We start from the raw sequence: 24,995 nt of genomic DNA on the forward strand, positions 1-24,995 counted from the left end.
CCATCTTAATCCGTGGCAATGTTTTCCGAGCCTTGGGAGGAGCAACTTTAGGTTGCTTGCCCACCTTCTCCGTCGGCTCCGGGGTTGATGTCCGAGTGCGCTCCTGAGTACTGGCGCTCGGGACCACATTTTTCCCGCGCCCGCCAGACGGATCATGCTGCTGTTTGGACCGGCGTTCGGAGCGCGGCGGCGAGTCGACTTCTTCCTCCTTGTCCTCCTCCTCGTTCTCCTCCTCCTCCTCTTCTCCCGAAGACTCCCACTCACCACTCTCCTCCGCACTGTCCCCTCCCTCCTGGTCCTGCTCCAAAGCTTGTTCACCGTTGGGCATCGAATGCATCTTAGTGAATACCTGCAGAACAAATCGGTCGAGTCAGAGTCCGTCAACATCAAGTACAGTCGGAATGTGAGCGGGAAGCAGTCGGAACAAAAAGTATACCTTGTCAGGCGGGTTTCCGTCGCCGAAGGGGACGACTCGCCTAGATCCTCAGGGTTGTCCTGGTTGCCTGTGATGCTTCTCAGCCACAAAGCTACGGCTTCAGATGGCACTTCTTCTGCATGGACCCAAGTGGTGTCTTCTGGTCCAGAATACAGCCACATCGGGTGATCGCGGGCCTGGAGAGGCTGGATGCGTCGACTGAGGAACACTTCCAGCAAGTCCAGGCCAGTAACGCCATCATTGATGAGCTGGACCACTCTATCCACCAACATCCTCATCTCAATGGTCTCAGCAGCGGTTACTTTCAGTGGGGTAGGGGTCTGAACACGGTCAAACGAGAAGTGGGGAAGACCAGTCGACTGACCTGGAGCCGCGACGTCCTGGCAGTAGAACCAGGTCGACTGCCAGCCTCTAATGGAGTCGGGGAGAGTCATGGCGGGAAAGGCACTCCTATTCCTCTTTTGAATACCTAAACCCCCACACATCTGGATGACGTGGGTTTTCGAGTCACTCGACTTCACATTTTTTACCTATTGGGAACGAATGGTGAAGATATGTTTGAAAAGTCCCCAGTGCGGTCGACATCCTAATAAGTTCTCGCACATCGATACAAACGCAGCTAAATACGTGATGGAGTTGGGAGAAAAATGGTGGATCTGAGCACCAAAAAAGTTCAAGAACCCCCGGAAGAAAGGATGCGGAGGAAGCGAAAAACCGCGGTCGACATGGGTGGCGAGCAGAACACACTCACCCGGTCGAGGCTGGGGACTCATCTTCCCTCCGGCAGCCTTGCCACTCCCTTGGCGATTAGCCCAGACTCCGCCAGCTCGTCCATATCCGCCTGCCGAATCGAAGACCGGATCCAATCGCCCTGGATTCAGCCCAGCGGTAGCCCCACGCGCGACAACGATCCGCGTTGTTGCTTCTTGCCCTTCGCCACCCCCTTCGTCTTCATCGCGCGTTCTAGCACTGTCGTCTTGTCCTTCACCATGGCGACGGAGCGGCGGCATCGGAACAGAAGGGCAGGGTGCGACGAAGGAGCGGAGAAGGAAGAAGGAGGAAAGGACATGTACAATGCAGACGTCTCAGTCCCGTCACCTTATAAAGGGTGGCTTCCGAGTTACTGACGTGTGGGACCAGGCGATCTTGTCAAATCCCGCAACAGTCGCACACAGCATACGTGGTGAAAAAGGCGGCGTGAAAATCGAGGCATCATTGTTTATCTGCTCCGCCCGCTTCGGCACTCCCCGTCCCGCGCGCTTCCCCGAAATTTCGTATCCCGCGAAATCCAGGATACACTATAGACAATCGCGCCCAAGATCCCGCTGTCCAACACAACACTCAACGCATGAGGTCATCAGTTCATTTGACAGCTCACTGAATGGATCAAGGCGAATGAGTCGACACCGAAGTACCGACGCAGGCGTGCAGACTTGAAGAAAACACTCGCGAAGGCACGAAGCTCGGAGCAGGTTCAACTTCAACCTATTTTCCACTTGCACCTTAATCCATTCGGTGGCTACTAACGAGGATACAGACCTGGGGTAGGGTCATAGGCCTGACTTATACGTCCTACCCAAGGTCACTACCCTGGAAGATAAAAAGACCAAGAGTCAACAGGAGAGCGCCGATCGAGTGCGTCGAGTGCAATCCACTCGACGACCACATCACTCAAAGGTCCTCCCCCTACCATCACTCGACCATATGGGGACTCACTCGACTATATCGAAGACCAGGAGTCGGAAGAGCACACAACGGCCGGACATTCACTCCTTAGTCTTTATGAGCATTAAGAGTACTTAAGACTGGCGTTACCAGTAACGCCTCTTACTTTATGTACATTAAGCCCCTTGTAATGGAGGACGACTGGGGTCCTGGCGCACTCTATATAAGCCGCCCCCTCCTCTGGGACAAGGGTTCGCACCCCCTGTAATATCACACACATAATCCAATCGACCGCTCGAGGGTACCGAGACGTAGGGCTATTACTTCCACCACGAAGGGTCTGAACTCGTAAACCTCGTGTGTACACCTTCACCATAGCTGAGATCTTGGCTCTCCATACATACCCCCCTTTCTACTGTCAGTCTTAGGACCACGACAGCCGCTTCATCCAACAATACCGCCGAATCAAAGTATGACATGCTGGTAAGAAGTATGACTACTATCGCCCACAACTCACTTGTGTTATACTCGTGCATATAACATCTACGCATAAAGCTGGCTCTGATACCATTGTTGAGGAACGTAGTAATTTCAAAAAATTCCTACGCACACGCAAGATCATGGTGATGCATAGCAACGAGAGGGGAGAGTGTCGTCCACGTACCCTCGTAGACCGTAAGTGTCGGTGGGAAACGACACCTATGGGATCACAAGGATCCCTTCTGCGGTTGCGGGGCGTGGGGTTGTGAGAAGAGCAGGATTAGCAATCAGCACACGGATCATTTACCCAGGTTCGGCCGCGAGGATGCGTAAAACTCTACTCCTGCTTTGATGGATCACTACAAAAAAAAGACACACCTGTGACATTTTGGGCCAAACAATTTTTTTTCTATCATACATATGACACTTCTATGACGATAATTGTGACAAAACCCGGTGTCATCATAGATGTGGTGGGCTCCTACTTCTATGACAAAAAATCATGACAGAAAATGGGCTTTTCGTCCTAGGAGGGCCGGAGACGCAACTGCATGACATTCTTGGGGCCGTCCATGACGGAAAAAACTGTGGTAGAAGCGAGGGCGAGGAAAATTTCAGGGAGTTCCCGATTACGGTGGGTGGTCGGGGGCCGAGCGATGCTCGTTTCTCTCGTACACATACGCGGGTGTGTGCGAGGCGTTGGCTCTAACTTAACCCGAGTGAGGCGTTGGGCTCTAACTGAACCCGAGCGATTGCACTGCAGGTGTCAGATTTCGGTTTCCGGCAGACCCTCTAGGTTCAAACACTGGGGTGCGCATGGAGATCTCGCCCTCTACCTACCTGCGCCTCGCTGCCTCGATAGGATCTAAGCTATGAAAGGAACAACATAAGAGACACAGGGTTTATACTAGTTCGGGCCACCATTGTGGTGTAATACCCTACTCTAGTTTGTGGTGTGGTGGATTGCCTCTTGGGCTGATGATGAACAATACAAGGAAGAATAGCCTCGTGAGGGTCTGCTCTTGGCTGGTGCGATGAACTGCTAGGGGGAGTTCAGTCGCTCTTTCTGCTGGTTTCCAGATCCTCTCCACCTTGTGGGTGGCTAGTCCTATTTATAGGCAAAGGCCCTGGGCCTCTTCCCAAATATTGAACGGGAAGGGCGGCGACAATTGGCCATTTTGAAGGGGAACATCTAGTACACTTATCCTGACTAAAGTTGGTCCTTGCCTGTCAAAGGCTCTGGTGGTGACGCCGGCTTGGGCTCCACAATGACTTCCTTCCTGCCGTTGCGACGGTCTTGGTCTTGTTGCACCGAAACGGATGCCTTTGCTTGATGCTCTCGCCTGCGCTTGCTCCATTTGCACCAAAGAGGAAAGGAGGACACTGCGCGGGCTGGCGCCCTCCTGGCGCCCTTGGTCGTCATGGCTTGCATCATGGGCACCTCATGAGGTACCCTGCCTTGATCTCTCCGCCTCCTCGCGAGCCAGCCTGACGAGGTCGTGCCCGAGGAAGCTTCTTGTCGTCCACCCCGCGAGGCTTGGCCCCTCGCGAGGGTCTTGAGCTCGTGCTAATGAAGATGGGCCGTGCTCGGCCGCCCCTTGAGCCACACCTAAGGGCGCAGACAGGCAAGTCTGTGGACCCCCATTCCCAGAATGCCGACAGTAGCCCCCGGGCCCAAGGCGCGCCCAGACTTGGCTGAGCAGAGAAGCTAAGGGGCAAGTGCGAAGCGCCGTGGGCCCTAACAGCCTGCGGCCTCGGGCGCCACGTGGCGGTTGGTTGGACGTGGGCGGCCCTGGCAACTGCGCGAATCGTCAAAAGAGCGTCTTCTGCCTAGGCTTTGCTTCCCTTGCTTCCTCCGGTCATTGCCCAGATCCCCTTTCTTGCGCCCTTCCTTCGTGCCTCTGAAATCTTCAGATCTACTTCGACCCCGTGCCCTAGCAAGACATGGCCCCTCGCCAGACCCCGACCGGAGCTTGGTACTCACCCGCCTTGGACTCGCCGAACGTGCCGGAGACGAGCCTTGCCCAGGTGCGCCGGATGGTGGCGGCGCAAGGCATCGACGGGGCAGAGGTCTTCAAGGCCGGCTCCGCCCTTCCTGTGGGCCAAGGGAGCACGTTCTATCCACTCTTCGTAAGCGCCATTGCTGCCGGTCTGGTGCCTCCTTTTTCTGAGTTTTTCTTCTCTGTCCTCCGCCATTACAAACTGCAAGCTCTACACCTCCACCCCAACTTTGTTCTTCTTCTCGCGATCTTCGCCTACTATTGTGAGGCTCACATTGGGGTGCAGCCCTCAGTGGCCTTGCTGCGCCACTACTTCTCCCTCCGGACCTCTCGTGGTGCCATCTCCGCGTGCGCGAGATTTGTCGCGTATGGCAGCTCCAACGCCATCTTGAAGCCCGGGAAGAGGATTGAGGGCTTCAGGAGCAAGTGGGTCATGGTAGATGCTGGGCGCATCCACCCTCGACTGATTCTGCCCACGGAGAACCCCATGAGCTCCGATGATTGGTCTTGCACGGAACTCGTGGACCCCCGCGCGAAGCTGGTGCTGGAGAAGATGGACGCGGATCTGAGGCCGGGCAACATGGCACCAGCGAAGCTGACCGGTGTGTCGCTCCTGAGGGAGTACCTGGAGCACCAGGTGGCCCCGCTTCGTCGGTACTCACTTCCGCTGTGGAGGCCCCGCCCGAGCCCCGCAGTCTTGGCCGACGAAGATCTGGCTGTGGTCCTCCAATCTTTGGTCGGGGGAGACGTGGCGAGGCTGGAGGGTGCCCCTGTACCCCTGTTCCTTCGAGATGATTGGGAGCAGGCGGTGGACTCCATGCCCGTCTTCAATGGGGATGGGCCCGTGCCCATGGAGGTTCCCGAGGACCCGGCGGCCCTGGCGGCGGTGAACGTGTCCTCTGGCGACTCCAGCGAAGAGGAGGAATAAGAGCGGGAACAAGGGCCTGACTCCGAGGCTATCAACGGGGAGTCGAGAGCGCCCCTCCCCCGGGGCAGGTCCCGCACTCTCCACCTCTTGCCGAGCGACGACGAGGATGACGACAAGTGGGACGGGGAGAGCTTGCCCCCGATCCTGAAGAAGGACAGGACTGGGCTGGTCCCCCACGGGTCTACCCCGGCTCCGAGGCGATCCGGGGACACGCCTCGTGCTCCCGAGCCTCTCGAGGTTGATCCCTACAGCCGGCTCTCGGGCTTCAAGTATGGCCGGAGGTTGCTCGAGCTCGCGAGCAATGACTAGTAAGTGCTTGATTCTTGTTTTATTCCCTGTTTTGTCGCTGAGGCTTGATGTTTGTATCTCTTGGCTAGGCTGGCGCCTGCGGCGAAGAAGCTGAAGAGGGCTCCTGAGGTTCCGTCTGGGGCAGCGCCTCTGCCCGCGAAAGGAGGTGACTGCAAGGCACGGGCCTCTCCTGCCCGGTCGTCCTCCCGAGGCCTGGTGGAGCTGACTAGGGCGAGCTCAGCCCCCATGGGTCAAGCGACTCCTGAGGTATCCTTGCCTGATGCCACCGCCACAGCTGTTGGGGCGCAGCAGGTCCCGCCTCAGGATACTATGGTTACGCTGCCGTCCTCTCCTCCTACTCCACCAACTGCTGTCTCTCCGACTCCTCCCACTGTCCTGGATCGTGCTACTGCTGAACTAGACCGATTGCGGCAAGATCTTCTGGGCGCCGACCCTCGCTTGGTGGCCGGGCGCTTGGAGCTGGCTTCTGGCTGGATTTTCTCTGACGCTTCGATTCGAGCGGCGCTGGTTCAGGCCTTGACGGCTTGCGACGAGGAGAAGCTGGCCATCTTTGGGGCGAAGGCTGCTCGCGCCGCCGCCTTGGGGGAGGTGGCTGATGCCCGAGGTTGCTGCAAGGCGCTGGAGAGCGAGCTGCAGGGCCTGCGGGACCAGCTTGCCAAGGAGGTCCGCATTTGCCAAGAGAAGGAGGAAGACATGAAGGCTCGCGAGGCGGCCGTCAAGGACCGAGATGCCAAGCTTAACAAGCGCCGTGACTGCCTGGGCGCACTAGAGCAGGAGTTGGAAGCGAGGAAGGTCGAGCTGGACGGCAAGGCGCGGGTCCTCACCGAGGACCGCGAGGCCTTCACGGAGATGGAGGTGAAGGCTCGCACCTTGCTGAGGTCGCTTTACGACAGCGGCCTGGAAAGTCCGCTGGCCGGCGCCAAGGATGGCCCCGCCAAGCTGATCCCCTTCCTGATCCGTGCTCTTGAAGATGTCACCCTTGGCCTTGGCCCTACGGCTGAGGCCGAGGCGCGTGTCCTGTCTTCTGCTGCGCTGACGCGGGTCCTTACCCACATCTACCTTCGCGATCCCGACGTCGACCTCGACAGCCTGATGGAGCCAGAGAGCGGCGAGGTTGCCGCTGCCGCTGCTGAGGTCGTGAAAGGTCGTGCGGAGGCTCTACTGGCGAAGTTCTGGGCCTTCAGCACCAAGCAGAAGCGAGGCGCTGCCGGTCCTATGGCTTGACAAGGCGAACCCGCTCCGCGCAGCTCCGCTGCCAACAAATGACTCCGTTGTGGCTCATGTTCTGCTTTCACCTCCTGCAACATGCATCATGCCTCGGGGAGGCGTTTAAACTTGTGTTTGGTGTTGTATAACAGTTATGGACTGTAATATTTGCTTTTGAATTCCTTGAGATTTGCGCTTTTCCTTCCTACTTGCTTATGTTCTACGCCGGCAGAGCCTGGCCCCGCGCATACCTCAGCCGCCATTAGCCCCGACCGGAAACCAGGACGGGACCAAGGAGTGAGGGGCTACGTGACAAGTTAGGCTCCTGAGTCGCGATGCTCAGGAGCCCCCCTTGGCACACGAACAACAAGTAGGGAGGTGAGATGTGTGCGTGAATCTACCATTCTACGTCTGCAGAGCCCGGCCCCGCGCATACTTCAACCACCGTTAGCCTTTCGGAACTAAGGAGTGAGGGGCTACGTGACCAGTTAGGCTCCTGAGTCGCGATGCTCGGGAATCCCCCTTGATGCTCAAACGGCCTTTGTACCTTGGCTCCCCTCAGGGAGGGACGTGCGATGAACCAGGCCCGAGGGGCCTGGCTGGGTGGTGTGCGTCTGGGCGTGACCCAGGCGCAGCCCCCGTGCCCAGCCCCCTCGCGCGGCACTCCCGAGGGGAGGCGTTGTGATGAGGCCAGACACAAAGCTCTGGACTCCCTGAGGTTGATGCGGCCGGGGGCCAACCTCAGTTGTTTATCACCAGCGCGGAGCATAGCGCTTCCATATGTGTACGTGCATAGCCGCTCCTCGACAGTGTCATCAGCCAGCTTGGAGCATGGTGCTTCCACTGGTGCGTGGGAGGGGGATCCCCTCCGGGAGGAGCCCCCGGGGCGTGTATAGCCCCGCCCTGACACGTGGCTGGCACGGTAGGGCCTGACGAGGTGTATCTGGGCACCCGTGAGCCAGCGCGGGACTCACGGGGCCCTACCTCAAGGCAGGTTGTGCCTGGCACTGGGCCTTAACTTGTGATGTGTTCCTACAAGTTTGGTTAGATGCCGACGCTCTACGTCCTCGGGTCCCGGCCCTCGAGCGGGTCTCAGCCGTCGCTGGTATGCCAGGTCGCGATGTCGTGGACAAGGCCAGAGGGTGAGGGCTGGAGAGCGAGTAGGAGCCCGTCGCGATGCTTAGGTACCCTCCCTTTAACGTGCAAGCGGCCGACATGAAGGAAGAAGAGGTGCCGTGGACATGCATCAAATAACAAGCATGATGGGTCGAACGCATGGCCCGAAAATAAACGCAAGAGGGGTACATGCCGCTGGGTCTGACCCGAGCGACTTGGGGATGATGCAGCCCGAGGGGCGCCCCCAACAAAGTAAGCTAGGAACATAAAGTAAAAAGGGGATACATGCCACAGGGGCGGACCCAAGCGGCCTGGGAATAATGCAGCTCTGGGGGGTGCTCCTAGCTGGAAATGAAACTTGAAGGATGTCACCTGATAGCGTTGAAGACGAAGGGGTGTTGATGTAGCGGACGTCGTGGGCTGCAGAAGCCAATCTTCACGAGCCCCCAGGCCCAGGAGCCTCGGGAGGTTCCGGAGGCGCTGGTGGCTCCTCGTGGACCATCTCCATCTCCGCCAGGACTGCGGAACGCTTGGCCTCCTGAGCCTCCAGGATGCTCCCCATGAGGCACTGGTACGTGGCGGCCGCGTTCGGCAAGCCGTAGGGCATGCGAACATAGTTGTGGGGTGGGCCTTCGCAGCGCCCCGCGCGTGAGGGCCAGAAGCGCTCCTGAGAGGCGGCTCGGTTGAGCCCTGGGATATCGATGCAGACGCGCAACCCACCATCCTCGCCTAGATGCGAAGCTGCGGCGGGTAAGTGGCGGCTGCCACTCATGACTTTTGACTCCTGCAACTCCTGCGTGATCTGACTGATGAACACCTGAGGGTTTGGCCCTCCTTGCCTTGCTCCTTCCTGAGGGAAATGTGCTTTGAAACACGCCTCCAAGTTGTGCCCAAGCGCCTCCCTCGTGACCTTAGCAAGGTCGATGGCCCTCCAGGAGGGAACCCCCGAGCCTTGCTTGAGGAGGGCGCCGGGCGCGCCTTCCTATGCGACAGAAGGACGTGCCCCCTAAGCAAGCGCAGACCCTGAGGGGCCTGCCTCCTGAGGGGTCGGGCCTGGCGATGTCTTCTTCTTCTTGGGAGCGGTCTCAGGGAGCCTCCCGCTCCCGCGATCCGGGTCTTCAAGTGATGCGGCCTGAAAAGCTCGCTCCAGGGAGCACACTACATCTCTTTCTTCACAAGGCACTGTGATGACTCTGCCGCTTCCTGGCATCTTGAGGACGTTGTAGCCGTGATGAGTCACAGCCATGAACTTGGCGAGAGCTGGGAACCCGAGGATGGCGTTGTATGGCAGGCGAATGTGGGAAAGGCTTGGTTGGATGAAGCTGATTGTAAGGCACTTGGAGACTGTTGAATGTCTCTACGGACAGGACGTTGAGCCCTGCCCCGCCATCGATGAGGGTCCTGGTGACTTGCATGTTGCTGATGATTGGGGAGCAAAGCATCGGGAGGACTCCGGTTGTGGCCGCGCACTTGAGCAGATCCACTGAGCTGAATGTGATGGCGCACGCTGACCACCTGAGAGGGCGCGTGGCCTCGAGCTTGGGGAGGACTGCATTCACTTCACGGGCGAACTGCTTGAAGATGCGTTGAGAGGCTAGGGCTTGAGCTCCGCCCAGGATGCAGGCGATCACACGTGGCTCCTGGAATCCCCCAGCCCCCTCGTCCTGATGATGGTCCTCGTTTCTCCTTGGCTGCAGCGGCAGAGGAGGGAGGCCTACGTTTTCTTGCGGACGATCCTCACAAGGCTGAACCCTCCAGTCTCCCTCGCGAGGCTGATCCTGCCAGCGATCATCGCGAGGTTGGTCGCGCCACCCTTGGCGAGGGCCGTGGTCTTCCCAGCGTCCTACGTTCCTTCCTACTTCTCGGCCATAGCCTCGATCGTCGCGGTCGGGGCGTTGGCCGGTCCTCCCTTCTCGCACAGCTCGGAGCTCGTGACATTTGTTGGTGTTATGGGTGTGGAGGTCGTGGTACACACAGTACCGGCTGCCCTTGGAAGACTCGGGCTGATCTCTGCCCCTCTTGGTGTCTGGTTCTGCCGCGAGCACGGCAGCCCCCTTGCGCTTCACGTCCTTGGCCTTGGATTTCTTCTCTTCTGGGTCTGCGGCTGGCAGCTCGAGGAGGGAAAGGCGCCCTTCCTCAGCCCTGGCGCACTTGGTCGCCAAGTTGAACAGCTCCAAGGAAGTGCACAGATCCCCATGCATCGCCAGCTCCTCCTTCATCTTGATGTCACGCACACCATCGGAGAAGGCTGAGATGATGGCCTCCTCGGTCACCTTGGGAATCTTGAGGTGTGCGTTGTTGAAGCACTGGATGTACTTCTGCAGGGTCTCCCCTGGTTGCTGCTTGATGTGGCGCATGTCACTCACGGCAGGTGGCCGGTCGCGAGTACCTTGGAAGTTGGTGATGAAGCGGGTGCGCATCTCGTCCCAGGAGGAGATCGTGCCATGAGCCAGGTTCAGGAGCCAGGTGCGGGCCCCGTCCTTGAGTGCCATGGGAAACTAGTTCGCCATGACCTTCTCGTCCCCGTTGGCGGCTTCGATGCCCAGCTCGTAGAGCTGGAGGAACTCCGCAGGGTCGGCCGTGCCGTCGTAGCGAGGAGGCAGGTCTTGCTTGAACTTGCTGGGCCACGCGACGCTGCGCAGCTCGGTGGTGAAGGCGCGACAGCCTGCTGTGGCCACGGGAGGCCTTTGGTGACGAGGAGCTTGGTCTTGCGGGTCCCCATGCACTGCAGTTGGGAGCAGCGCGTGGTCTTGGCGTGCTGGAACAGGAGCGTGGTCATGACGGGCCGGAGCAGGGAGCACTCAGGCAGCTTCTTGGGGGCGAGGGACCTCTTGGCAACTCCGCTCTTGCTGCGCTGGCGTCGGACAGAGTGTGTTCCGCCCAGGGGCCATGCGCCTTGGGGCCAGGGTGCCTTCTTAATGGGGAGGCGGCTGAGGCGCCCTCGGAGCTTCATCAGCCGCACAGGGCGGGGCGCAATGCAGTGAGAAGGACAGCGCGGGGGAGCCCCCTGCGGCGCGGACGAGCTCGATGACGCGGTCGAGCCACTCTTCGTAGACGTCGTCGACTGGGCGGTAGCACAGGAGCTCGTTTGCCGCGATGAGCGTAGCTCGAGCCTGCATGGGCGCGCGGAGTGCGCGGGACGAAGAACCAGCTGGGGCGAGTGAGGGAGTAGCAGTGCGACCGTCTCGCCTCACGGACGGATGCTGGGACGTTCCTTGCTGCTTGTTCCCCGCCGGGCCGGTGGCGGCGTTGACGGCAGGTGACGGGGAACGGCAGGGGCGGCCACCGACGGAGGTCGTCTGGGCGACGCGGGAAGCGAGAGCGGCTCGGCGCTCGGCATGGTCCCGACGAGTGTCTGACTTGGATGCGATGGTCGGTGAAGAACAGGGCGGCGGGAGACGAATTCCGGCGCACCCCTACCCGGCACGCCAAATGTCGGATTTCGGGTTCCAGCAAACCCTCTAGGTTCGAACACTGGGGTGCGCGCGGAAATCTCGCCCTCTACCTACCTGCGGCTCGCCGCCTCGATAGGATCTAAGCTATGAAAGGAACAACACAAGAGACACAGGGTTTATACTAGTTCGGGCCACCATTGTGGTGTAATACCGTACTCTAGATTGTGGTGTGGTGGATTGCCTCTTGGGCTGATGATGAACAATACAAGGAAGAACAGCCTCGCGAGGGTCTGCTCTTGGTTGGTGCGATGAACGCTAGGGGAGTTCAGTCGCTCTTTCTGTTGGTTTCCAGATCCTCTCCACCTTGTGGGTGGCTAGTCCTATTTATAGGCAAAGGCCCTGGGCCTCCTCCCAAATATTGAGCAGGAAGGGCGCCGACAATTGGCCATTTTGAAGGGGAACATCCAGTACACTTATCCTGACTAAAGTTGGTCCTCGCCTGTCAAAGGATCTGGTGGTGACGCCGGCTTGGGCTCCACAATGACTTCCTTCCTGCTGTTGCGACGGTCTTGGTCTTGTTGCACCGAAACAGATGGCTTTGCTTGATGCTCTCGCCTGAGCTTGCTCCCTTTGCACCAAAGAGGAAAGGAGGACACTGCGCGGGCTGGCACCCGCCTGGCGCCCTTGGTCGTCATGGCTTGCGTCATGGGCACCTCATGAGGTACCCTGCCTTGATCTCTCCGCCTCCTCGTGAGCCAGCCTGACGAGGCCGTGCCTGAGGAAGCTTCCTGTTGTCCACCCCGCGAGGCTTGGCCCCTCGCGAGGGTCTTGAGCTCGTGCTGATGAAGATGGGCCGTGCTGGGCCGCCCGTTGAGCCACGCCGCAGGCTGCAAGCAGGCACGTCTGGGGACCCCCGTTCCCAGAACGCCGACAGCAGGCTACGCGTTACTGAACCCAAGCGATTGATCGATGGCTGTTAACTGAACCCGATCGAGCGATTCCTTCGCTACTGCTGCTAACTGAAGCCGATCGATGCTGCCTCTTTGGATGAACAATGAGCGTTGTAGGGGGGGGGGTTGGATGAACAGTGAGCGGTGGGAGTGGATGAACAGGACCCGTGGCGTTGCCTATGGATGAACAGGACCCCGATCGATCGAGCCGGTTGGAGCTGGATGAACAAGACCCTGTGGAGGGTTGGATGAACAGGATGACCCCATGGAGGGCTGGATGGACAGTAGATGGTGGAGGGGTGGATGAACAGTAGCCCGTGGAGGGGTGGCTGAACAGGGGCCCGTGGAGAGGGGTGGTTGAACAGTAGCCGGTCGAGTAGCGCGCGGTGGAGGCTGGATGAACAGGAGCCCGTGGATGAACAGTCGCAGGTGGAGGCTGGAGGAGGTCGACGGTGGATGAACAGTAGCCCGTGGAGGCTGGAGGAGGTCGACGGTGGAGATGAACAGTATCCCTTGGAGTCCCGTTTTGCGGTACGCCACACACCTCCCGATGAATAGGACCCCCGTTTCGACCGTAGCACTCCAACACAAGTCCGTTTCGTCCGTTTTGCGGTATGCTACACCCCTCCCGATCAACAGGACCCCCGTTTCGACCGTAGGAGGTCCGTTTCCTCCGTTTTGCGGTATGCCACACCCCTCCCGATGAACAGAATCCCGTTTTGAACGTGGCCGGTTGAACACAAGGCTGTTTCCTCCATTCTGTGGTATGCCAGGCCTCGTTTCCATCGCCTATTCCGTCCAAGCCCTCCCGATGAACACGACGACGCATTCCGTTCCGACCCAGCCGGTTGGCTCCCCATGAACACGACGACGACACTGTTTCTCCGTTCCGACCCAGCCATTGACACGAGCCTTGGCCGTACGTATATATGCGCGAGTACGCGTTCGAGACCCCGCCCGTATGTACGTACGTGGTCGTATTTTCTTTCTTGCACCCTGAACGATGTACGTACGTGTACATGCTACGTGCGCGCCTCTACTACGACACGTGTGCGCCTCTACTACGACACGTGCGCGCCTCTACAACGGCCAGTATGTACATACATGTTTGCGACCAGAATGACAATGCTACGTACGCTTCGACCAGGTGGGTCCCGACTGTCAGGCACTTCCTTGCGTGTGAAGATGTAGCTGGTGGGTCCCAGCAGTCAGGGTGGGCGAATCATTTTGTTCTTTTTTTGCCCGGACGCACTTCCTTGCGTGCGAAGGTGTAGCTGGTGGGTCCCAGCAGTCAGGGGGGAAAGGTTTTTTTCGCAAAATATGGTGGCCCGTCCGGTGGGTCCCCACTGTCAGGTGGAGGAATAATTATTTTGCGCGTAATAAGGAGGCACTTCCTTGCTGCGGCCGTGGACCCAGCTGTCAGCCTCTCCACGTACAGTCCACGTCCGATGGAAGCTGTTCCTTGACCACGTGTGACCACGCAGCACCGAGAGTACCAGGGCGGTGGACGGCGGCGAGGCCTAGGAAGGGGACGACATGGAGCCGGCGAAGACGCGACAGTGGATGCCCATGCGTAGAGGAGTACGAGGGTTCACTGGTTCGCTGTGGTGTGAGACTGCCATCGCCGCAGAATAACAAGGGGTGTGGGTGTGTAGAGGGATGGCCTGGCCAGCGGTGGGAGTAGTAGGGGGCGGTGAGGCCTCCGCCGCATCGCAGCCGTCCACGGGAGGCAGGAGCACGAGGCACGACTGGCGCTGGTTTGGGCGGCTGGAGCAAGAAGACCAGAGGTTGAAGAAGCACTACGGCCGTAGGATGGACATCGTACGGTCACTGGAGCTACAATCGTGCATATTGACTAAGTTGACAAAGCCCTCCGTCCCCGTCAACTTAGTAGGCCCACAAGTCAGCCTGTCACTATACTAGGTCCCAGCTAACAGGGGGAGTATTCATTTTTTGTGCGTAATAAGGAGGCACTTCCTTGCGTGCGAAGATATAACTGGTGGGTCCGAGCTGTCAGCGGCGGTAATGTTTTTTTCCCAAAATACAGAGGCCCTTTCGATGGGTCCTTGATGTCAGGTGGAGGAATCATTATTTTGCGCGTAATAAGGAGGCATTTCCTTGCGTGCGGCCGTGGACCCAGCCGTCGGCCTCTCCACGTACAGTCCACTTCAGATGCATGTCGGTCGTTTACCACGTTGACCAGGTCGCGCCGAGAGCACCAGGGCGGTGGACGACAGCGAGGCCTAGGAAGGGAACTACACGGAGCCAAGGAATACTCGGCAGTTGTTTCCCACGTGGAGGGGAGTACGACTGTACGAGGGTTTACTGGTTCGTCTGCCGTCGCTGAAGAATAACAACAGGTGTGGGTGAGTAGAGGGATGGCTAGGCCAGCGACGGGAGTACGATGGGGCGGAAAGGCCTGCGCGGTAGCACAGCCGGCCGCGAGGAGGAGGGAGCAGGCAGTCCCGCCGGCGCTTGTTTGAGCGGCTGGAGCAGGAAGAGCAGAGATTGAAGAAGCACGACGGCCGTTGGATGGACATCCAACAGTCACTGCTTGTGCATCAACCTTTTTTTAGGAAAGCCTCAAATCTGTGGAAAATAGCATACATCCCATCTGCCATTATTTCTAATAATTTACAGCCCATTTGCTAATTCTTAAGGTTTTTTGGAGCGCATATTCTTTTTGTTAGCATTACAGCCCATATTGTCGCCACGGTTAAAAAATTATATGATTTTTTGCATATTTCGGTGTGGTCTGAACTGTTTTTAATCCCGAAATTGCGACTCACATTCATACTGATTTTAAATATAAATGTATATCAATATAAAATCCAACAAATTCTCCACGAATAAAAATTAATGTAATTTAAAATCTCGAAATGAAAAAAAAGATATTTGAAACTAATTGTCGGTTTCATGTGTTTTAAAAATGTACATCCCATTTCTCATTAATGATGGTCCATTTTCTCGGCCATCCGAATGAAATCTCTCCTCGTCTTGAAAGATTTGCAGCCCAACAGGCCTGACAAAGCGACTTACTTGGCAATCACAAAAAAACTGGGTTGTGGCCGTGGACCCAGCTGTCAGCCTCTCCACGTATAGTACTCTTCCGATGGAAGTCGTTCCTTGACCATGTTGACCACGCCACACGAAGAGCACCACAGCGGTGGACGACGGCGAGGCCTAGGAAGGGGACGACACGGAGCTGGGGAAGACGCGACAGTGGAAGCCCACGCGGAGAGGAGTACGATGGTTCACTGGTTCGACTGCGGTGTGAGGCTGCCATCGCCGCAGGGCCTGGCCAGCAGTGGGAATAGTAGGGGGCGGTGAGGCCTCTGCGGCAGCACAGCCGACCACGGGAGGCAGGAGCATGCGGCACGATTGGCGCTGCTTTGGGCGGCTGGAGCAAGAAGACCAGAGGTTGAAGAAGCACTACGGCCGTTGGATGGACATCGTACGGTCACTGGAGCTAGAATCATTCATATTGACTAAGTGGACAAAGCCCTTCGTCCTCGTCAACTTAGTAGGCCCACAAGTTAGCCTCCCACCAAGGTGGGTCCCAGCTAGCCGGGGGAGTATTCTTTTTTTGTGCGTAATAAGGAGGCACTTCCGGTGGGTCCGAGCTGACAGCGGGGGGAACACTTTTTTCACGAAATACAGAGGCCCTTCCTGTGGGTCCTAGCTATCAGATGGAGGAATCATTATTTTGCGTGTAATAAGAAGGCATTTCCTTGCGTGCGGCCGTGGACCCAGCTGTCAGCCTCTCCACGTATAGTCCACTTTCGATGGATGTCGTTCATTGACCATGTTGACCAGGCCGAGCCGAGAGCACCAAGGCGGTGGACGACAACGAGGCCTAGGAAGGGAACAACACGGAGCCAGGGAATACTCGGCAGTTGTTTCCCACGCGGAGGAGTACGAGGGTTTACTGGTTCGTCTGCCGTCACCGGAGAATAACATCATGTGTGGGTGAGTAGAGGGATGGCTAGGCCAGCGATGGGAGTACGGTGGGGCCGTGAGGCCTGCGCGGAAGCATAGCCGGCCGCGGGAGGAGGGAGCAGGCAGTCCTGCCAGCGCTTGTTTGAGCGGCTGGAGCATGAAGAGCAGAGATTGAAGAAGCACGACAACCGTTGGATGGAAATCCAACAGTCACTGCTCTCGTGTGTTGACTATAAGTTGATAGGGCGTTGCATGTGCGTCAACCTTTTTTTATGAAAGCATATGCGTCAACCTGTAGTAGGCGCACAAGTCAGCCTCAAATCTGTGGAAAACAGCATACAACCCATCTGCCATTATTTCTAATAATGTACAACCCATTTGCTAATTCTTAACAATTTTTTTGGAGCCCATCTTCTTTTTGTTAGCATTACACCCTATACTGTGGCCACGATTAAAAAGTATACGAAATTTTGCATATTTTGGTGCGGTCAACTGTGTTTAATCCAGAAATATCGATTCACATTCGAACTATTTTGAAAAATAATTTATATAAATATAAAATCCAAATAACTTTCCACGCATAAAAATCAATGGAATTTAAGATCTTGTAATGAAAAAAAATTGAAACTAATTCCTGGTTTGATGTGTTCTAAAAATGTACAACCCATTTCTGGGCAAACCAAATGAAACTCTCCTCGTCTTGAAAGATTTGCAGCCCAGCAAGGCCGATAAAGCAAGTAGGCCTTGTTTGGGTATTTCTTAAAAAAATAGAACTGGGCTAGCTATTTTCAGCAAGAAAAAAACACAACTAGGCTCATGATGTGGTAGACATAAATAAAACCCTGGCTAGACGGGCCACAGGCCCCACACAGCCCCGTTGTTACCCTGATCCGTCCCTAAAACTAGTATAAATAACAACTACTTGTTCCTAAAAAAAACTGCGCGACTTGCTGGGTCCCTGGTGTCAGCCGCTCGTAGTGTAATTCTCTCGTTTATTGACTATGTTGACAATGGCGTGGGCCCCAGATGTCCAACCATTAGGAGGAACCGTATTTTTGGGCTTGTAATATAGAGGCACTTGCTTGCGTACTGCCATGACGCTGGTGGGTCCCTACTGTCATCCTCTCCACGTACAATCATCTCCTTGTTCCTCTCGGTTGTTGACGACGTTGACAATGCAAGAGGGCGGCGCACCGTGCACGGCGAGCAAACCAAGGGCGCAAGGCGGAGGACGACGGCGAGGCCTCGGACGGAATAGACAGGAGCCGTGGAAGATGCGTCGGTCCAATCACAGGCGGAGGGGAGTACGAGGGTTGACTGGTTCAGGCGTGGGTGCGTGTTGGGGCTAACATCGCTGGAGAATAACATGACGTGTGGGGGAATAGAGGGAGGGACTAGCCAACGTTGGAGGGTACGTATGGTAGGGCGGCGGAGGCGCAGCGAGCCATGGGAGGCGGGAGCAAGCGGAGCCGACGGGGTGGTTTGCTTTGGGCGGCTGGAGGTAGAAGAAGACAAGAGATAGAAGATACACGATAGATGTTGGATGTCAATCCAACGGCTGGTATGCAGAATTGTTTGTTGACTGGCTAGTAAGTCGACACCACCTTGGATAGGCTATTTCCTCGCGGGTCCCAAATGTCAGAATCCAAATCTGTCACGGTCATGCAGCCTTTCCTATGAAAATTTACAGCCCATTTGATGTGCTAGTTCGAAATAAGTTTGTGGGTGCTGGTGGGGGCTAATCACTTGGCTTCTGTAATGCAAAGTGAGCTCAAGTAGCCGGCGAGAGTGATGTTATTTCCCTTGGTTGGGATTTGTTATAATATTTCACTCCAAATTAAACGAATGGCAAGCCATTTTCCTTGTTTCAAATAAAATATGACAGTCACAGCCGAGTTGAAAAGGGCAGGAACATCTAACTCCATCTTACAAACTGTACAAAAGCATGAGGGTTAATTGTTCATCAGGTTTACAAAAAAACGGATTGAAAAGGGCAACAACATCTAACTCCAGCACTGTTTTCGGCAGTCACAGTCAAATGGATCGGGCAGGTCCATAGAATGAACATCCTGGGTCATAAAATTTACTAGATTATGACCACAATACGTTGTAAATAGAAGCCCGACACGTTCAGAAGCTCTTTTGCCCACCTGAAACTCCTTTTTTGCTCTTCGACATACCCATCCGTCAAAACCATGTTGCTGATAAAATTAAGCCTGATGGACAATAGTAACCTCGCATTCAGTAGGAAGAATGTGACAAATCTTGTGTTTGCACGGTTGGCTACATATCGTTCTAGCGCTATTGTTTTCAATCAAATCTCATGAGAAGTGAGAAAATCCCGATGCTTACGAATCCACCGATTGGTTATAATTTTCTTACCCCGTCTTGTTGCCTAAATAGACATGAAGATTGAAAACAGTTAAGGTCTAAAAGAAGAGTGTCGAAAGAGCAACAGCTGAACGGTTAATTCTAGTACACTATATGCGGGCTTCTGATAACCCACAAGTGTAGGGGATCACAACAGCTTTCGAGGGTAAAGTATTCAACCCAAATTTATTGATTCGACACAAGGGGAGCCAAAGAATATTCTTGAGTATTAGCAGTTGACTTGTCAATTCAACCACACCTAGATAACTTAGTATCTGCAACAAAGTATTTAGTAGCAAATTAGTATGATAATAAAGGTAACGGTGGCAAAAGTAAAGATAATAGTTTTTGGGTTTTTGTAGTAGTTGTAACAGCAGCAACAGAAAAGTAAATAAGCGAAGAACAATATGTGAAAAGCTCGTAGGCAATGGATCAGTGATGGATAATTATGCCGGATGCGATTCCTCGTGTAATAGCTATAACATAGGGTGACACAGAACTAGCTCCAATTCATCAATGTAATGTAGACATGTATTCCGTAAATAGTCATACGTGCTTGAGGAAAAGAACTTGCACGACATCTTTTGTCCTACCCTCCCGTGGCAGCGGGGTCCTAGTGGAAACTAGGGGATATTAAGGCCTCCTTTTAATAGAGAACCGGACCAAAGCATTAACACATAGTGAATACATGAACTCCTGAAACTACGGTCATCACCGAGAAGTATCCCGATTATTGTCACTTTGGGGTTGTCGGATCATAACACATAATAGGTGACTATAGACTTGCAAGATAGGATCAAGAACACACATATATTCAAGAAAACATAATAGGTTTAGATCTGAAATCATGGCACTCGGGCCCTAGTGACGAGCATTAAGCATAGCAAAGTCATAGCAACATCAATCTCAGAACATAGTGGATACTAGGGATCAAACTCTAACAAAACTAACTTGATTACATGGTAAATCTCATCCAACCCATCACCGTCCAGCAAGCCTATGATGGAATTACTCACGCACGGCGGTGAGCATCATGAAATTGGTGATGGAGGATGGTAGATGATGACAACGGCGACGAATCCCCCTCTCCGGAGCCCCGAACGGACTCCAGATCAGCCCTCCCGAGAGAGATTAGGGCTTGGCGGCGGCTCCGTGTCGTAAAATGTGATGAAACTTTCTCTCTGATTTTTTTGTCCCTGAGACGAAATATATGGAGTTGGAGTTGAGGTCGGTGGAGGTCCAAGGGGCCCACGAGATAGGAGGGCACGCCCTATACGGGGGGGGGGGGGGGGCGCCCCCTGTCTCGTGGACAGGGTGTGGGCCCCCTGGTGTATTTCTTTTGCCCAGAAATTCTTATTAATTCCAAAAAGTGCCTCTGTGGATTTTCAAGACTTTCCGAAAACTTTTCTTTTCTACACATAAAACAACATCATGGCAGTTCTGCTGAAAACAACGTCAATCCGGGTTAGTTTCATTCAAATCATGCAAGTTAGAGTCCAAAAGAAGGGCAAGCGTGTTCGGAAAAGTAGATACGTTGGAGACGTATCAACTCCCCCAAGCTTAAACCTTTGCTTGTCCTCAAGCAATTCAGTTGATAGACTGAAAGTGATAAAGAAAAACTTTTACAAACTCGGTTTGCTCTTGTTGTTGTAAACATGCAAAGCCAACATTCAGGTTTCAGCAAATATTATGAACTAACCATACTCATAATAGCACTTAGGTCTCACAATTACTCATATCAATAACATAATCAGCTAGCGAGCCATAATAAAAAAACTCGGATGACAACACTTTCTCAAAACAATAATAACAAGATATAACAAAATGGTATCTCACTAGCCCTTTCTGAGACTGCAAAACATAAATGTAGAGGGCCTTTAAAGGTCAAGGACTGACTAAACATTGTAATTCATGGTAAAAGAGATCCAGCCAAGTCATACCCAATATAAACCAATAGTAATGAATGCAAATGACAGTGTGCTCTCCAGCGGGTGCTTTTAAAAAAATAGGGTGATGACTCTACATAATAGTAAATAAATAGGCCCTTCGTAGAGGGAAGCAGGGATTTGTAGAGGTGCCAGAGCTCGATTTTAAAACAGAGATTGAATAACGTTTTGAGCGGCATACTTTTGCTGTCAACGCAACAACTATGAGATGGCTGTATCTTCCATACTACATGCATTATAGGCAGTTCCCAAATAGAATGGTAAAGGTTTATACTCCCCCTACCACCAACAAGCATCAATCCATGGCTTGCTCGAAACGACGAGTGCCTCCAACTAACAACATCCCTGGGGGAGTTTTGTTTAATTATTTTGATTTTCTTTGATCTTTTTGGATCATGGGACTGGGCATCCCGGTTACCAGCCCTTTCTCGTGAATGAGGAGCGGAGTCCACTCCTCTTGAGAATAACCCACCTAGCATGGAAGATATAGGTAGCCCTAGTTGTAACATGAGCTTCTCGAGCATATAAAACAGAATTTCATTTGAAGGTCTAGAGTTTGGCACATACGAATTTACTTGGAACGGCAGACAAATACCGCATATAGGAAGGTATAGTGGACTCATATGGAACAACTTTTGGGTTTAAGGATGTTGGATGCACAAGCAGTATTCCCGCTTAGTACAGGTGAAGGCTAGCAAAAGACTGGGATGCGACCAACTAAGAGAGCGACAACAGTCATAAACATGCATTAAAATTAATTCACACCAAATACAAGCACGAGTAGGATATAATCCACCATGAATATAAATATCATGAATGCTATGTTGATTTGATTCAACTACATGCATGAACATGTGCCAAGTCGAGTCACTCAATTCATTCAAAGGAGGATACCACCCCATTATACCACATCATAATCATTCTAATAGCATGTTGGCACACAAGGTAAACCATTATAACTCAAAGCTAATCAAGCATGACACAAGCAACTATAATCTCTAAATATCATTGCAAATATGTTTACTTCATAATAAGCTGAATCAGGAACGATGAACTCATCATATTTACAAAAACAAGAGAGGTCGAGTTCATACCAGCTTCTCTCATCTCAATCAGTCCATCATATATCATCATTATTGCCTTTCACCCGCACGACCGAACGATGTGTATAATAATAAGAGTGTACGTGCATTGGACTAAGCTGGAATATGCAAGCATTCAACTCAAGAGAGAAGACAAAGTAATATGGGCTCTAAGTTAAATAAATAATCATGCATATGAGAGCCACTAAACATTTTCAATATGGTCTTCTCGACCCCCAAAGGAAAGAAAAGAAAATAAAACTATTTACACGGGAAAGCTTCCAACAAAAAAGAAGAAGAACTAGAAATCTTTTTGGGTTTTAATTTTAATTTCTACTACAAGCATGGAAATTAAACTAACTATTTTTTTTTTGGTTTTTCTCAAGATTTATCAAACACACAAGAAGAAAACTAGAAAAAGAAGTTTTTAAACTAACATGGATAATACAATGAAAGAGTATGAGCACCGACAACTAGTGTGTGAACATGAATGTAAAGTCGGTGAGAAATACGTACTCCCCCAAGCTTAGGATTTTGGCCTAAGTTGGTCTAATACCAAGGACCGCCTGGCTGATATCCATAGGTGAAACCGGGGTCGTACTGAGATGTAGTGGCAACCGCCTCCTGAGCTGCAGTGTGTTGGCGAGCTGCCTCCACTCCCCCCTCGTGTTCAGCTACTTCCTCCCTGGTGACAACATATCTTCCTTTTGCCTGATAATCAAAAAGGTAGGGAGAAGGAAGAGTAACATGGACGACGTTGCGTCTGTCATAGGTTAGTCGATATTGGAGGAATTGTTCATTCCTCCCAAGAAATTGATGACTACCATAGCTTCATAATCCAAATAAACAGGAGGTATTATCATATCTCCCTCTCGTGGGGCTATACCAAGATAATTAGCCACACGATTTGCATAAATTCCTCCAAATAAATTTCCCTTTCTACTATTATTCTGCAACCTACGTGCAACTATTGCCCCCAAGTTATAACCTTTATAACCTAACACAGCACTCTTGAGGACACACAGATCAAGAACACACATATGACATGCTTTGTCTTTACCATTAATGCATCTACCAATGAAGAGAGCAAAATAATGTATAGCAGGAAAATGAATGCTCCCTATGGTAGCTTGTGCTATGTCCCTAGATTCCCCCACAGTAATATTAGCAAGAAAATCTCTAAATTCAGATTTGTGAGGATCATTAATATTACCCCACTGCGGAAGTTTGCAAGCAGTTGTGAAATCCTCTAAATCCATGGTATAAGATGTACCATAAATATCAAATATAACACTAGGGGAATTATGCGTACAGTTATATTTAAACCTTCGCACAAAGGAATCGGTCAATTGATAGTACCGAGGACACTTATCTTGTAAGAAGTCCTCCAGCTCAGCATTACGCACATATGCGTCAAATTCCTCCTTAAAGCCTGCTTTGACCATAAAATCATCGGATGGCCACTCACAAGCTCGTACATCTGCGTTCGTCGGCAATTCAACATCTTGCTCATGTATAGCAATCCTGGGCCCTTTCTTCGCCGAGGAACCACCTTGGTACATTCTCCTAAGCATATTTCTTTTTTCTGAAATAGTTCTGAAATTTTAGTAACTTCAAAATAAAAGTGAATAAAATTAAAGAAGATTGGTAACAACTACTCCTACAAGTGCCTAGAGCCTATATCATGCATCAGAACTACGTGGAACCTCATAAATTTAACATGCAAGCTAAAGAACATGGTCACCTAAGCAGCAAAAATTTGCAAAGAATAAATCACTAGAACAAAAACTAATTGGACCAATGGAGGATTCACATACCAAGCAACAATCTCCCAAAGCAGTTTTGTGAAAGGAGCTTTGAGCAAGGAGATCGAAAATTGCAACAAAATGAGCTAGAACTCGTGCTTGAGCTAGATGGGGATTTTTTTGGGTAGAAGATGAAGTGTGTGGGTGATGGCATAAGTGGAGGGGGGCCACCAGGGGCCCACGAGACAGGGGGCACGCCCTATAGGGGGGGCGCCCTCCACTCTCGTGGCCTGGTGCTTGCCCCTCCTGCAGTGATTTCAGTGCCTAAAATCCTCAAATATTCCATAAAAACATACTAAATTTGCAGGGCATTTGTAGCACTTTTATTTTTGGGATATTTTTTATTGCACAGAAAATTCAGAAAATAGACGGATAGTACTATTTTTGCTTTATTTATTTTAAATATCAGAAAGTAAAAAGAGGGTATAGAAGGTTGTGCCTTCTAGTTTCATCCATCTCATGATCATCAAAATGAATCTACTAACAAGGTTGATCAAGTCTTGTTAACAAACTCATTCCGAATAACACGAAACCGAAGAAATTTCGAATAACACTAAGTTACCTCAATGGGAATATGAAAATCCCCAACAATAAGAATATCATACTTTTTCTTGACAGTAGGGAGAGGAAATTCAAAACCTCCAATAATGATAGTTGGAACTTTTCCAATAGAATTGATGCTATGAACTTGAGATTTTTTCCTCAGAAAGTGTACCGTATGCTCATTAGCATTAACATGAAAAGTGACATTGCCTTTGTTGCAATCAATAGCAGCCCCTGCCGTATTCAAAAAGGGTCTACCAAGGATAATAGACATACTATCGTCCTCGGGAATATCAAGAATAACAAAGTCCGTTAAGATAGTGACATTTGCAACCACAACAGGCACATCCTCACAAATACCGACAGGTATAGCAGTTGATTTATCAGCCATTTGGAAAGATATTTCAGTAGGTGTCAACTTATTCAATTCAAGTCGACGATATAAAGAGAGAGGCATAACACTAACACCGGCTCCAAGATCACATAAAGCAGTTCTAACATAGTTTCGTTTAATGGAGCATGGCATAGTCGGTACCCCTGGATCTCCAAGTTTCTTTGGTATTCCACCCTTAAAAGTGTAATTAGCAAGCATGGTGGAAATTTCAGCTTCAGGTATTTTTCTTTTGTTTGTAATGATATCCTTCATATACTTAGCATAAGGATTTACTTTCAGCATATCAGTTAAGCGCATACGTAAGAAAATAGGTCTAATCATTTCAGCAAAGCGCTCAAAATCCTCATCATCCTTTGTCTTGGATGGTTTAGGAGGAAAGGACATGGGTTTCTGAACCCATGGTTGTCTTTCTCTACCCTGCTTCCTAGCAA

This window comes from Triticum aestivum, chromosome 7B (assembly GCF_018294505.1).
Source record: "Triticum aestivum cultivar Chinese Spring chromosome 7B, IWGSC CS RefSeq v2.1, whole genome shotgun sequence".
Lineage (NCBI taxonomy): Eukaryota > Viridiplantae > Streptophyta > Magnoliopsida > Poales > Poaceae > Triticum > Triticum aestivum.